Below are 15,601 nucleotides of genomic sequence, written 5' to 3'. Positions count from 1 at the left end.
AAAAGATAAAACATAAACTCCTTTTGGGAGGACAGCTGATTGATTTTTTATGTTTTAAACCATAAAAACATATCCACAAAAGGGAGGCAAGCCAGAGACTTCTAGGTTCTTCCCTACTGCTTTTGATTATATGTGGATAGTGCTCAGACACTATGGTGCAATGCCCTTACATAGCTATTGATAAAGTCTTACTTTGAAGTGAATTAAAGGGTGGTGGGTTTGTTTCTTTGTTTGTTTTCATTTCAGAGTGTTCAAAATGGACCCAGGTTTAATTTGTTTCCCAAACTGTTGTACTTCCTGTTGAATTTTGTTAAAAATGTTGCTGGAAAAATGTTATCAAAATGGTTATCACATTTTTCCTTAACAAAAAAAAACTGGTTTTGGTAACCATTTCAATAATATTGTGTGTGTGTGTGAGTAAATATTGTATCAGGAAAATATTTAGTGAAAAAATGAAAAGTAGTGACAAGATGGGGCCAATTCTTTATAAAAACAGAAGAACTTTTTATAAAGTGGGCCTTTTTCACCAAAATATTCTTCTTCAAAAGAATTTCAACTAGCTCTGAATGGAACATTCAGTTCCACAAGGAGCAAGCATGTAGCCCCAATGGTTATGGCTTTCCAGAGGCACCTGGAGGTTCATATGGGTGGCCCCAAAGGGGACTGCTTTCTGATCTGTCCTAACAACAGGACAAAAGTGGGGACCTAAGCTGAAAAAGCTTGGAGGAGAAAAGTAAATGCTACAGATGGAATACTCTCATTTCACTGAAAAAATAATACTTTTTACTACAAAAGGTAAATTTTCCACCAGGGAAAAATTCATAATTCATAAAATGTTAGCTGCAAAACGCTATTTATGGCACTGTATGTGCCTCACATTTATGTATGTGTACTTGCTTCCTATGCATATATATGCTTTCCTCAGACATAAATGCAGGAGGAAGAACCCTTGAATATAGCTTAGTTTATGAATCGTCACTGCTTGCTAATCTAAAACAATGGGGCATCTTTTGTTTCCATGTGCATGGACAATTTTTTCCTCACATGATGACTATAGACTTCACCTTGTAGTTATAGATGGAATATTTAGAACTTGGAAACAGCTGATGCATCCCTTCTTCAAGACGATGGTAAAAGTCTCACTTGTCTAATTTAATAGATTGAAACAGGTCTATGCAAGTGCTGTTGTAAAAATATGCATTAGCATTGATGGAGAGTGTTACACAGAACAGCAAACTCCCTCTATAAAACCTTATAAGGATTCACAGCGGAGAAGGTATGCCAGGAGCAGGGTTCCAAAGCAACAGCGATATTCAGTTGTCTTGCTGCACAGGACTATCATAGATGCACTACACAGATTAGGGGCAATTGTGATTGATTTTTGAGTATAAACTGAAATGCTGTGGTAGTGCTTAACTGAGAGAGAAGACTATACACTTAATATAATATTTTCCTCTATTTTAATTTCCTGTAGGAGAATGACCAACTTTTTATGCAACCACAAATGTTAAGGGTCACATTAGACCTGCTCTTCTTACTATCTGTGCTGGAAGGGAAGGGGGCAGAGGGAAACTCTTTGTCCATCACTTGCACACCTGTGTAGGAACCAGGCCAAATGCTCCTGCTAGCACTATTTGAGCATGAAAGAGGACTGGCTACCATGGCTGGTGGTGGCGCTCTGTGTCCCAAAGGGAAGGTGTGTAGTGGATTAGAGCAAGGCTAGGGATTTACTCCTGCAAACATGCTAGCATTTTGACACTGGGAGCATCAGATATATCTGTTAATGGGCCTTACCTTGTGAGGCACTGTGTTTCTTATCAGATGTACAGAGTGTCCTCAGCTCCCTGAAATTATTGGGAGTTCTAGATGTTCTATCACTTCACAGGGTCAAGAGCTCAGCCATGATACTGCAGACTGTTCCATGAGGAGCTTCAATTTAAATGGGACTCCCCTTGGACATAAGAGTCTGCCCACGCTGATCAGCTTGCAGGATTGGGGCTGTAGAGGTGGCTGATAATATCTTCCCCCACAACCTCCCAAATAATTCTGCCTGCATCTACCCATCACACACACAAACATAATGTCTCAAGCTACCAGCACTTAGTCCCTGCAGCTGTGCACCCTTCATGTCCGCTGTGGATAACAGGCCCAGTTTAGCCTGAAAGGCTCATCAAGTGGAAAAATAAAATAGTCAAGGAGAAACGCTGGAGATGTCAGGGCTTGGGAGTAACATTTCTTATAGCAACTGACAGATTTTATTCATCAGGGCTTTTATTCACAGGGCTAGGTAACTGTATCTTTCTAGAGCCACACAGCAGGGATTATTTATTAATTATGCAGCAGACAGGAACAATCACAGAACCAGACAGAGAGTATACAGACAAACAATAGCAAAGTGGGAACTATAATGACAAAACAATACAGAAGTGAGGATTTCACATCCCAGCTATTGATAAGTGAGTTCTTGCCAGACAGGATGCTATCAAACTAAGTTTCCTTTTACGTTTTCTAGGCACTTCCCTTTCTCTGGAGGTGATAGGCACTATCAGGACAGGATTGTATTCCTAACAGCCCAATAGCACCTTCTTTCAATATGACTAGTTTGGAATATGTGTAAATCTGAGAGATAATGTGAATACTGTGAAGTGTAATAGTTCTACAGTGTGTGCACAGACTTCAAGTTGCTAACTAAACTAGGTTTCAGAGTAGCAGCCATGTTAGTCTGTATTCACAAAAAACTAAACTAAACCAGTGGTTCACCGAATGCAAAAATAGGGGCTAGTGCTATATACAGGGCATGTGTTAAATGTTTTTCTCAGTGCAGCATTTGCATGTTGAGGAACAGTTTGCCACTTTGAAACTACACGTGCACAATTAAAATAGAGGCATAGTAATGATATTTTGTGTAAAGGAGATCAGAGTCTTTGTTCATATGCAGAGTTCTGAGTGAAAAATTGACAGACTATGCAGAGAAAGGAAGATTTTTCAATTAATCCTCATGAAAAAATAAGCCACACAAACAAGACAATGCATTGAATAACTCTGAACTCTGTTGTCACAAACAGAATAGTCCATTTAACGTGTTATATGAAATAGAAGTGTCTGTGTGTGTATATATGCACACATTTATTTACTTGAACACTAAATTTAGAAGTATATTTTTAGCATTGGGCTTTCTAACTAACTTAATTCGTTTTTAATCCATTTATCAGTTATTTGAAGTGGATTATGAAGAGAAGTGCATTAGAGACCAGAGTTTATGCTGGCTGTTTGACTGAAAATCACAGTTAAGCTATTTTCCTTTAAAAATTAACTTTCATAGCAATATTTGTAATACACTTATACTGATAGGAAGTATAAGTTATTTTTTATTATATTTTAAATACATTGAATTCTTCTGAATCACGGATGTTTCTGCCTTTTTAAATAAAGACTGTATATAAAATGCTGAACCCTACAATGATTTCAGTCATGTTATAAGGCAATTCTGCATTCTTATTAGACCATTGGCTTGGCAAAATCCTAGCACAATGCCACAGGTAAAGTTTTGATCTAATTTTGGTGAGTTTAATAAGCAACCGTATCTATGCACCTGAATTGTTGTATAGAGTTTGTCAGTGTTCCAGAACAGGAAAATGAGCTTGCCATCCTAGGTCATTTACAGTGAAGTCAATGGGATTACTAATGTGAGTAAGGGTGGGATGTGGTAAATAGTGTGTGTCTAGCTGTCTGGGAGTGGCTCAGGAGCAAGAGTTCCAACCCCAGGGCATTCTGTTAAGAAGCAGGGCACAAACCCCAAATTGGCTGCAAGTTCCATATTTAGATTTTACCAACCTACAAGGGTAAATTCCTCAGGCTCCATAACAGTCTAACTATGGAGTCACGGACAGTGTCCTTGGATACTCCAGTCTATCTTTCCACAAAGGCAAGTTTGCCTTTGTGAAAGAGGGCCCTTTACACCAAAGATCACAGCAATACTCAAGTTACTCCCAGTTACAAAGGACCAGTCACTTACCCCAGGTCAATTGTACCTTAGATATCACACAAAAGACAATGCTTGTAACCAGTCTTATAATAAACTACCTAAATATTGATTAACTAGGAAAAGGAAACGAGAGAGTAATTTACAAGGTTAAAGCAGGTAAACATATACACAAATGAGTTAGTCTTAGGTTCCAAAAAGTAATAGAAGCTGCCATAATATGGAAATTCTATGTCCTTTAGGGATAACCCAGGTTAAGAATCTGGGGATCCCTTTCTTATGCTTACAAATCTTACCTTCCCAAAGTCCAAGCACCATAAAAATACAGTTTCTTCTTGTTAAGGAATTTTTATTCCCTTCCCCACAGAGTTCAAGCTGATGGGAGAGGCATGTCTCCTCTTCAGGAGGGAGTGGGAAGGAATGCAATAACAAAGTCTTTGATGTTTCACAAGGGCTCATTTGGCTTCAATGGGCCTTCTGTAGGATGCCAGCATTTTACATTAACTAATGTTTATTTTTTGTTTGAAGACTTACATGATTACAGAGGATTCCAAGCAAACACTTGGTATGACCTTTTGACATGGGAAGCAGATGTTGTAAATGAGATTAATATATGCAGCATCCTACAAATGTTTCATAAAGTCTAAACACTAAACACATTCTTATAAACGTAACATCTCTTTTAACAATACTAATATACAGATGAGCTGGACTAATTCCAGCTATGTATTTGTCATTGTTCATTTGAGAGATAGGGTCCCTGTCATGAGCTGGCATTTAGTTTGGCAGCATCACAGTGTGTATATTTACAGAAAAAAGAAAAGGAGGACTTGTGGCACCTTGAAGACTAACAAATTTATTTGAGCATAAGCTTTCGTGAGCTACAGTATGCATCCGATGAAGTGAGCTGTAGCTCAAGAAAGCTTATGCTCTAATAAATTTGTTAGTCTCTAAGGTGCCACAAGTACTCCTTTTCTTTTTATGGATACAGACTAACATAGCTGCTACTCTGAAACCTATATTTACAGAATCATCATTAAGGTGTATAAAGATATAAATCCCACTAATTTAATTTTAAAAAGATAGTTATTGTTAAAATATGTGGTGTTTATATCAAATCCTTTTGTTTTAAGCTAAACATTCAGTATATTTCTCTGGAGCTATGGAGAAAATAGGGTTAAGTGATGGATTTGACTGTGGCATAGTGGGAACTGTAGTTCATGGGCAATGAAGCTGTTGGGTGTGATATTTCAAGCATTTAAAATATGTAATGGCTACCTACTGTCACATGTACTTGTAGTTAATTTTCTTGGTGGCAGAGGTGTCCATTTGTTTATATTTTGAACAATAAAATGCTGCAGGTTTATCCAGAATAATCAGTACCTCAGTTTTGGCCTTTGGAAAATAGTTTAAGCAAAAGGAAATTTAAGTGAGCTTTAGGGAAAACTACATTTCCTTTCATTGGAGCCTTTGGATGGCAATATTACACAGAGTTCCATCTCTCTGAATATATAAACAGTTGGCTCTTAGAGATATTATTATGCCTATTGTCTTCTATACTGCACTTTTTATTTGTTGTGCCAATCAGAATAAAGTCCTGTATAAGTCCTGTGTGTGTCGGTCTCTCTCTTTCTCTCAATTATTGAATCATTATTCTTTGGTGTGGCTGCTGCCTCCAGCCTATACTCACCCAAGCAAACAAAATATTACATGCTTTTCAATATCAGCAATTAGATGGTGAAAAGTGCACAAGCAAAATAGACAGAAATAGACAGAAAATACACTGCTAGTGTGTCTCTGATGGTATCGCAATCAATTTTTGGCCTGTAGCATTTCAAGTTCCAGGTCAGGAAAGCACTTACGCATGTGCTTAAGTCCATCCCTCCTCAGCGCAACAGTTAAGCATGTGCTTAAATTCCTTTGACTTCACTAGATATTCTTAAAGTTAGGCATATGATAAAGTACTTTCCTGAAATGAGTTGCTTTCCTGAAATGGAGCCCTAATCAATAAGCTATGCTAAGAATATTATATTGGTTAATACTGCAATGACGATTTTTGTTACATAGATATGTTCACTAGAAACTGGACTGACCACCAACTTGTTCAACATATTGAATATGAATGAGCAAATAGCAGAACAGAGGTAACTTCCATTTATTACTGGTCTAGGCTGGATTCAAGCCAATAACCTAAAGGAAAAGGTTCTGTATTCCATCATCAATCCCATGAACTTTCTAGGATCTTGGAAATATTTTCTTCCATACCCCCTTTAGTAATTATATAATATTTTTTCTAAAATTCATATGGCTTTTGACATTGTTCCCCAGGGTGATTAGTTTGTTGTTTACTTAAAAGGCTATAGTTTCATTGAGAGTAATGTTTTGGTCTGCACCCCTCCCTCTCTCATACATAATTTATATTTTGTTCTGTTCTAATAGTTGCATATTTTGAGTTCACTGCTTTTGAAAAGATTCAGACATGGTTGTTGACTATTTTAATTGTTCAAGGCTGAAAGGGTTTCTCATTATTTAAATGTGATATTAATTTAGCTTAATTGAACTTGTTTGTGGTAACTCTTTGCTTATTAATGCTTGATTTAATCATATTTTTTCTTGTTGTATTCAGTGTTCTTAAAAGTATAGTTTTATTCAAGTCTGGTACTAGTTTTCTTAACATCCCAAGCAGAGTTGTATGGCAATGTGCATGTACATTTTGAAAGACATCTTGGCATATCAGTGGTACTCCTAAATCAGAGTGTTAGGTGTGGTGCTATAACTTACCTTAATTCTCTCATGCACTCATTTTTGAAAGTACCTATCAATGGTATTGAGGAGTCCGGTGGCACCTTGAAGACTAACCGATTTATCTGGGCATAAGCTTTTGTGGGTAAAAAACCCACTTCGTCAGATGCATGGAGTGAAAATTACAGATACAGGCATAAATATATATTGGCACGTGAAGAGAAGGGAGTTATCTTACAAGTGGAGAACCAATGCTGAAGGCCAATTCAGTCAGGGTGGATGTGGTCAACTCCCAATAATTGATAAGGAGGTGTCAATACCAAGAGAGGGAAAATCGCTTTTGTAGTGAGCCAGCCATTCTCAGTCCCTATTCAAGCTAAAATTAATGGTGTTAAGTTTGCACATGAATTGTCACTCTGCAGTTTCTCTTTGAAGTCTGTTTTTTATTTATTTATTTTTTATGAAGGATGGCTACTTTTAAATCTGTTATTGAATGTCCTGAGAGATTGAAGTGTTCTCCTACTGGATTTTATATGTTACCGTTTCTGATGTCTTATTTGTGTCCATTTATCCTTGTGCGTATAAACTGTCTGGTTTGGCAAATGTACATGGCTGAGGGGCATTGCTGGGACATGATGGCATATATCACATTAGTAGATGTGCAAGTGAACGAGCCCCTGATGGTGTGGCTGGTGTTGTTGGATCCTATGATGGTGTCGCTATAGTAGATATGGAGACAGAGAAGGCAAAGGGGTTTGTTACAGGGATTGGTTCCTGGGTTAGTGTTTCCGTGGTGTGGTGTGTAGTTGCTGGTAAGTATTTACTTCAGGTTGCGGGGGCTGTGTGTAAGGGCTACCCCTCTGATACTTGGTATCAAAGGTATGTAGTGACTACCATGGCCATTCAGTGAAGTCTTGGACTTGCTGCCACTTTGAAACTGACTATATACTGTGGGGCACTGAAACATCTGTCTCCTGGAGCCTTCATTTGAAAGTATCTGTGTGTTAAATGTGTAACTGTGAAAAGCACAAAGAATTTGGGATTAGGGCAAATGTTTTTTTATTCTAATTTTATTTTGTCATTTTATGTGAATGGAATAGTTCCTCGATATTAGAGTTTAGGATGAGAATTACATATGATGAGCAATATAACATGATAGGGAAAGTAATGCATTTCATATTTATTTTCTGTAATTTCTGCCATGGGTGCTGCAGCACCCTCTGGCTTGAAGTGGTTTCCATTATACATAGGGTTTACAGTTTGGTTCAATGGTTCTCATCATCCCCACTATACAAATTTTTCCATCACCACTCATTTCTGCACTCCTATTAGCTACTTATATTGCCAGATTAAACACATTTCTGTTTTCGATACAGTTCTGTTCAGACACTAAATCATTATATCCTAAGCTTTTGAAAGCTGAGCTTTTCTTTGGGTCAATGAAACCAACCACACACAACGGTCAGTCTGCCATTTGTTGTTAAAAGCCAACCCGAAATGAGGCAGTCACTCAAAATAGATTGTGTAGATCTTCATGAGTTCTTTGGGGCAGGGACCATCTTTACTTTTGTTCTGTGTTTGTACTGTGCCTAGCATGATTGGGTCATGGTCCACAACTGGGGCTCCTAGACACTGCAATAATACAAAAGTAAAGGTGCATTACTATTAGACCTGGTCAGAATTTTTTTTCCACTGAAAATTTAGAGTTTTCCAAAAAAATCTAAATTTCAAATATTTTGTCCAAACTATTTTGATTCCGAAATGTCACCATGGTGCCTCCTGGAAGCTGAGTTCAAGTGATGCATGCATCTAATATTGAGAGGCTGAGGTCCTTGGCCAGATTAAATTTCCCCTGAGGCTCCATATTGTCCTTTCTTGGTGAGTAGAGATAAGGGTACATCATAGCAGTTGCACAGTGCATTATGTGAGATGAAGAGCAGCCCCTAAAGAGACTAGGCACTGAAGCACCTGAGTGATATCTCTCTTGTGGTACACAGCAGCGATTCAGAATCTTTTTTTTTCTTTTTCAGTTTTTGAATGAAAATTTGTGTTTTGCAGATGAAAACTAAAAAAGAAAAAAAAAAAACAGAAAAAACCACCAGATTTTAAAATGTTCATTTTTTACCAAAAATTGAAATTGCTCAGGAAAAGCATTTTTAATAGAAAAAATCATTTAGTCAAAAACCAAATTTTCCATGGAAAATCACTTTTGACCGAAAAATTTTGACCACCTCTAATAGCGTACTTACAGTATGGCCTTTTACTTATTCACTAGCAATTTGGCAAACTCTGGTTTCGGATAAATCTGCAGTGTGATCTTCCAAAATTTTAACTTTTTTTTTATTATTATTTACTTACTTTTCCCACCAAGAAATCTTAAGCACTTGAATGGAATTTGTCTTTAAAGATAAAACCCTGCATATAAAGTTCAATGTCCAATCTGACCTATTACATGATCAATAATTAATATCTAATCTCTGACAACTTTAAGAGGTCAGTGTGTCTAACCGAAACACAATATTTTAATAGAAAGTGTGTGTCTGTGTGGTCAGAGTACTGGCAATTTTTGTTGTGTGCAGAGGTGAGCTGCATTGTTAATGGGAAGAATGAGTAATGAAAAACGTGTTGTCATGACATTTCTTTAGTCTGCACAGGGTCGTAAATCTTTCTTTTTGTTACTGTTTAACAACAGATAGATAGCCAGATATTCCAGAGACCTCCGCTCCAACGGAAATGCCTCAATAAGTGGCCAGAGTTCAGCACTCACTCTCATTCGTCTCAGTGGTAGCTTCTGAATGCTGAGCTCTTGCCACTTATTTAGGTTCCTAAATGGGAGTTAAGGTCTCTTGAGAATCTGTCACAGAGGTCTTAACTATTGGGCATTGTGCATGAAATGCTAATGTGCAAAGTCCATTGTAGTCAATGAGACTACTTATCTGAAGTTAATCACATCTGTAAAATTGTTTGCACCACACCTTTGGTTGTTAAACTATATCATGTTCGGTGCATCTTGCACCCATGGAATTTATTTTTTTTTTTAATTAGATATCATGGGCTGCTATTGGAAGGGACTGAAAAGATTACCTTTTGGATCAATTTGGAAAATTTGTTGTCTTATGTGTTTTTACTGATCAGTGCCATTGAGCACTACAATAATATAATCAAAGTTTAAATGTAAGTAATTCTTGATTTTAATGGGTGCTGTAGTGAATTCTGTGGTACCCACTATATATATATACCCACCTTTCTTTCAACTGCCTGCTCCACTGAAGAGTACTAAGAATCAATAGTAATGTCTTCCCTAGAATCAATTATAGTTAAGTGTGACTATAAAAATAATGGCTGGCAGTCGTTAAAGGTGACTGCTACATAAGGTCTCTCCATTATGCTATCCCTGATAGTGGAATGGTGAAGGTGATATATAAAATAGAAAAACGACCTTTTGCTATATGTCATTATTAAGTTTACATCTTGCTGCTTCTCACTTCATTTTCAAGAAGACAAAATTTTGTTGCTAGATTTTGAGGCCAATCCTGCTTCCAATGAAAGCAATATGAAAAATTCTCATTGAGAGCAGGATCTCTTTATTGGGTGCCCAACAGCTTATATAAAACTGATTTAAAAGTCTGACTGTTGTGTTGAAAGGGTAATCTAGATAGACAGCCAGATGTGAAAGGTCTGACTTACTACAAATGCTTTCACTTTGCCTGGTTCTAACACGTTATTGGAAAAGATTTGAGTAACCCTATTGGACAATTTTAAGGCCTACCCCCAGATTATCCTGAACTTCATTGATTATTATTCTGGTTGATGTATTTTCTTTGCTAAAAACTGGCTACTTTACATTGCCATGGCAACAGCCCCTGAGATTGGGAAGGCTACAGATGTAACCTTGATTAACGGACATCTCCATTGCTCAACTGGAAAAGTTAACATAGCAAGCCAGATAAAATAACTGACTATGAGTACTATCCAAAGCCCCTTCAAGTCAATGGAAAAATTAAGTTTTGCCAGAAAATTTCTGATCAACTGTAGTCCTATTCCTTCTAGTAGAGGTGGATTCAAATAGCTTCCTTTGTCTGATGCACCATGTCTATGACTGCCAGACATTGGAAAAGGAAGGGCTTCCTGATGTTGGCAATGGCAGGGAAGGGGGCAGGGGAAGGGATTTACAGGCTGAGCTGTTGTTTACATCAGTAGAAGAAATATATTGGGGTTAATATGTACAGAGAAAAAGCAAATCAGTCCTGCTAAATTTGTTACAATCTGCATTTGCACCATGATTAAGTAAACACTTCCATGAGACTGTATGTTTATTAATGTTGTTTTCACTTTTTAAGGCAGAGTAATTATGATAAATTTGAAATTAGACGAGGTTTTTGGCACTACCACTTAAAAAATGGCTTCTGCCATGAAAAATATTTAGGAAAGCACTGACCACATTAGAAACACATTGCTCAAGAATGGTAACAGAGGAGAAGGCCAAATCTCATGCTGTGCCATCCCTACATGCTACTGCTAACCTGATTATTTTTAATGCAGTTCTTTAGAGGCATATATTAACTAGAATCTCATAATAAATATTTTATAGGCCATTTGTATGAGACATGAGATTTTTGTGCATGTGGCTTTTTGGAGGGGCCATTTGAAGCTGGTGGGGTTCTTGTGCAGCTGGAGAGGAATGACAGCACCATGTCTTTCTTGTGAGAAACGCAGACAAGTATGTCTAAGGATATCAAATAGCTCGCTTCTCAGAAATCCTTAGCTATGACATGAGATACAGATATAAATAGATACAAATGCTAAAGTTTTATAAATGACTAGCTACGCATGGGTACTAAATAAATTACCAACTTTCTATGAGCAAATCTAACCACTGAGGTTAGCAGTGTTGAATCTCTCATGTCATCTTGGTACATACCTGCCTACTCTTGCAGCAGTTGAATAATAGCGTTTTTAGCTCATGCAACAGATCTACCTGTCCTGGTCACACAGACTGCTATAATAACTTTTAGTGCACTGCCTATCTAAGCCACAAAGACTCCTATAAATTGTCTATGCATTTTGTTCATCACTGCTGAATAGGCATTTCTGGAAATAGTCAGTGTCTGGTCTCATCTATTTGAATTTAAATAATTTGATTAAACATGTCATTTTTTATTATGAGCTAATATTAGGTGAGGGGTTAGGTTAGCCAGTTCAGAGCACTCAATGTCCCCTGTCCAATATGTAGAATCAGCACTTCTGGAATAAATCCCTCCTTGGAGGCAGTGCATTTAGATTAACGGATTAATTTAAATAATTTAAACTCCTATAACCTTGTTGCTAATAACAATGAACACATGAAATAGGCATTCCTTTAGAAAGCTCTGTTCTTTTATGACATAGACTATAATTCCATGATGTGTGTCTAATGCTGTAGAAACAATAAATTATTATGGGTGAAACTGGCAATGAGGCCTATCATTTCCATTATAAGCAGAGTAGGCACAGAAAATTGGGCCCAACAAGAAAAGTGAGGAAAGTCCTTTTGTGCTGGTGATGATGGGACTGCATCTGCAAACTCACCTTCTGTTAGGACCGTTGCTATTATGACTGGAGCCATACAAGATATAAAGCAAATTCTGTTCATAGGTCATTATTCAGCTCTGAAGTCCAGATCCTTAACTGTGCCAAAGTTCTGCTTAGCAGAGCTGAAGAGAGTGGAGACAATTTTTTTTTAATGTATCATGCTCCTAGTTAGAGCAGTTTGGAACTCCAAGTGGGTGCTGCCACAGCTGAAGATTGCTGAAGAGTACAGCACTCTGGCCACTCCACCTCCTATCCCTCATAACTTTTTAGGCACATCCCTCACCATGGAATGCGGCGAGGGATGGTATAGTATCTGCTATGCGGGCTCTGCACACAGGAAGTCCTTTCCCATGGCTGAAGATGAGGGAGGAGATCTCCCTTTGAGTGGACAATGTGAAGGCTCTCAGGCATAGGAGACTTGGTTACCCTGCTGCGTCTGAGAGAGAACTATGCAGACATATTTTATTGCATGGTATGAGTGAGCCTAGAAAGATGAAAAGCAGGGAGGGTCATTGGAACCATTCTTCACCATGCAGTCCCTGTTACACTCTTGCTTGATGGGGATTTTTCAGCAGACTTTGAGTTTGGAAGCATTTTAAAATTTAACTTAGCAAACCACAGAAAAAAATTCAAACTACCATGAAAAGAAATAATCTATTTTTTTTTTTAAGTTTTGATTCACTGCCATTAGGAATAAACACAGGAAATTCAGATCAGGAATTCTGAAAATATTTGTCTTGAATAATAGGTAGGACATTTTACCTTACATGTATTTCATCAGGCTATGTAGGGCAGATGTTGATTTTTCAATTCTTTAACAAGTTGTTTCTGTACCTGAAGGAATTCAAACAAGGCCGTTCTGTTTGTTTGTAAATTGATGTTTCTCTGTTCTTTCACTGCTCTGTTGTTAAATGTCACAAATTTACATTTAACATATAAACCTAGGGAAATCCACAACAAGAGGTATAATGAGCTGAACTAGAACCTTTCAAGAGCAATAAATCCAATAGATCAATCTCAAACCGATTATGTGCAAGTTAGTTGGTCAATTTTTCATCTCCCCAGTTTTCTTTGTAAAACGGCATAATCTCAGTAGAACTATAGCACGTGCAAAAGAATCTATCTGGGACCTACACCTATGCTGTACTTATCAGTACAATATGTCTGTGCAGATAAACAAAGCTATTTCACTAGCCACTCGCTGTGATATGTTGGTTTCCAACACTGGTCATAGTTCTGAACAGTATTAGATGATCCTGGCACACATCATGGGGTCTTACTTAGAACAATATTATTGACTTGCTGAACCTTGTTTCCAAAATGCAGGCAGATTCCATTGAAAAACAAACATGAGTCTATTTGAACTTTCTATCTAGACATTTGTACATTGAAATCATCCTGCACATCTTTGTGCATTTGGTGTTAAAGGTCGAGCTAAATCATCACCCAGTGTTCATCTTTTAATTCTGTCCAGATTACAGTACGCCGGGGGGGGGGTAGGGGGGGAATCCACAGACCCCAATTTGTGGGTCCAACCAAGCTATGTCTAGTGCAGATCTTGATGTATAACAACTAAGCAGTCCCCTCTAGTGCACTGTGAAGATGCCCAAAGGGTCCTCTCATCACCTAGCAACTGACTGAGAGCAGCAGCACTCCAGATATGACCCCTCCCCAGGCCAATATTTAACATACTCTCTATTCTGGGGGAGCAAGGGGAGGACTATTTAGCAACAGGTTATGCTATTTCTGATACCATGGGGAGATAGTTGCCCAGTTAGGGAAACTTTACGGGGGCACAATGTGGCTTTTATAGGGGTGAGGATCCGGTTCATTAAATCTTCTACAGTCAGATTTTTGCCATCATAATCTTATATGTTTTACTTACCTTTATCAGCCCCAGATCTCTCCCAGCTGATTTGTAGAGATCTAGCCCCAGTGATCTTCCACAGAGTGGTTCATACAGTGCCCAGAGGCAGCAGGTACCATACAACAGAGATATTGCTGTCTATTTGTTGCAGACCTATAGTTAAAGACAATGTCATGAAGCTGGAGTGGCCGCCACACATTTGGCAGCCCCGTTGTCAGTCGCATCTGGACTCTCATGCACCAGGCTTCTGAGTTTCTGGAAGGCAGCAAGCATTTACCTGCAGTTTTGCATTTTGATTACTGGAGGCTGCTCTTGTGCTTGCTGAGCAAGCCACCAAGCTCCACCTCTCCCTGCTGGATCAGGGCCAGGAACAAGCAGTGGGGAGGTGGTAGCAGAGGCCCATGTAGCAGCACAAGGTGAGGTGTTACACACCTGCCCCAGACTCCCTTCCCCTTCTCTCTGCAGCCAACTATACCAGGCTTCCCACAGCTGCCTGATAACCCTCCTACCTCCCCTCCAAGAGACCCTGGTTCCCCACAACCCAGTTATACCTCAGGAATCCCAGCCCCTGTATTTCCCCATCAAGAGCCCCATGATCCTTCCAACAATCTCTACTCCAAATACCTGCCCTCCAGAAGCCCTAGCACCAGCTTAACCCCCAGAAGTACCAACAGCCCCATCAGGCACTCACCCAGCTACTGGTTAGATTTCTATTCAGATTCCCCCACCCAGCTATCTCCACCAGAGCTACCAACTTTGTGCAGCTCCTAATTTTACTCTCACCATTGTTTGAAACAAAGTGTGTTGACCATGAGATTAAGTTTATGGTTATATGCAAATATGCTAATTAATTTATTTGATCATTTGCCCAGTATCTCAAACATGGAACAGAATAGAATTTGGCACCTATTTGGCTCACTATTAGTGCATGTTTCCCCCCCTGTATTTAGATATTCATATCAGGCTTTTCACGTTCTGCAGCACTGCTCAACATCTCTGCAGGTTTTGGGGTTTTTTTTTTTGCTTTTTTTATAATTGGATTGAGGCTATTCAAAAGCAAATCAGGAAAAAAGTCTCTTTTCATATAAGTCATAAACCTTGGGCAAATTGAAAACAGATTGTATAATTATTGTTTAAAAAAAACTGTTGCACAACACCATATGTAGTTTTACATGCCCCAGAAAATAGAGAGTATAAACAACAATGAAAAACACACTGTAAAGACACATTTCTTTCAGCTATTTAATATGAGTAAATCAGGTTGCCGTGTTGTTTTCAGCAAGACTTCAGGAAGCTATTTGCAAATATGGTAGTGATATGCTTAATAAAGAAGGATGCAAGTTGAAGAACTGACAAGGGGCTCCGAACTACAGCTGCCAGCACACTGTGCAGAGAGACAAAGGCAGAGTATTGGAGAGAACTTGTTTTGTCTGAGGAGC

Source organism: Chelonia mydas, chromosome 1, assembly GCF_015237465.2.
Source record: "Chelonia mydas isolate rCheMyd1 chromosome 1, rCheMyd1.pri.v2, whole genome shotgun sequence".
Classification (NCBI taxonomy): Eukaryota; Metazoa; Chordata; order Testudines; family Cheloniidae; genus Chelonia; species Chelonia mydas.
Note: the sequence above shows the minus strand (reverse complement) of the source record.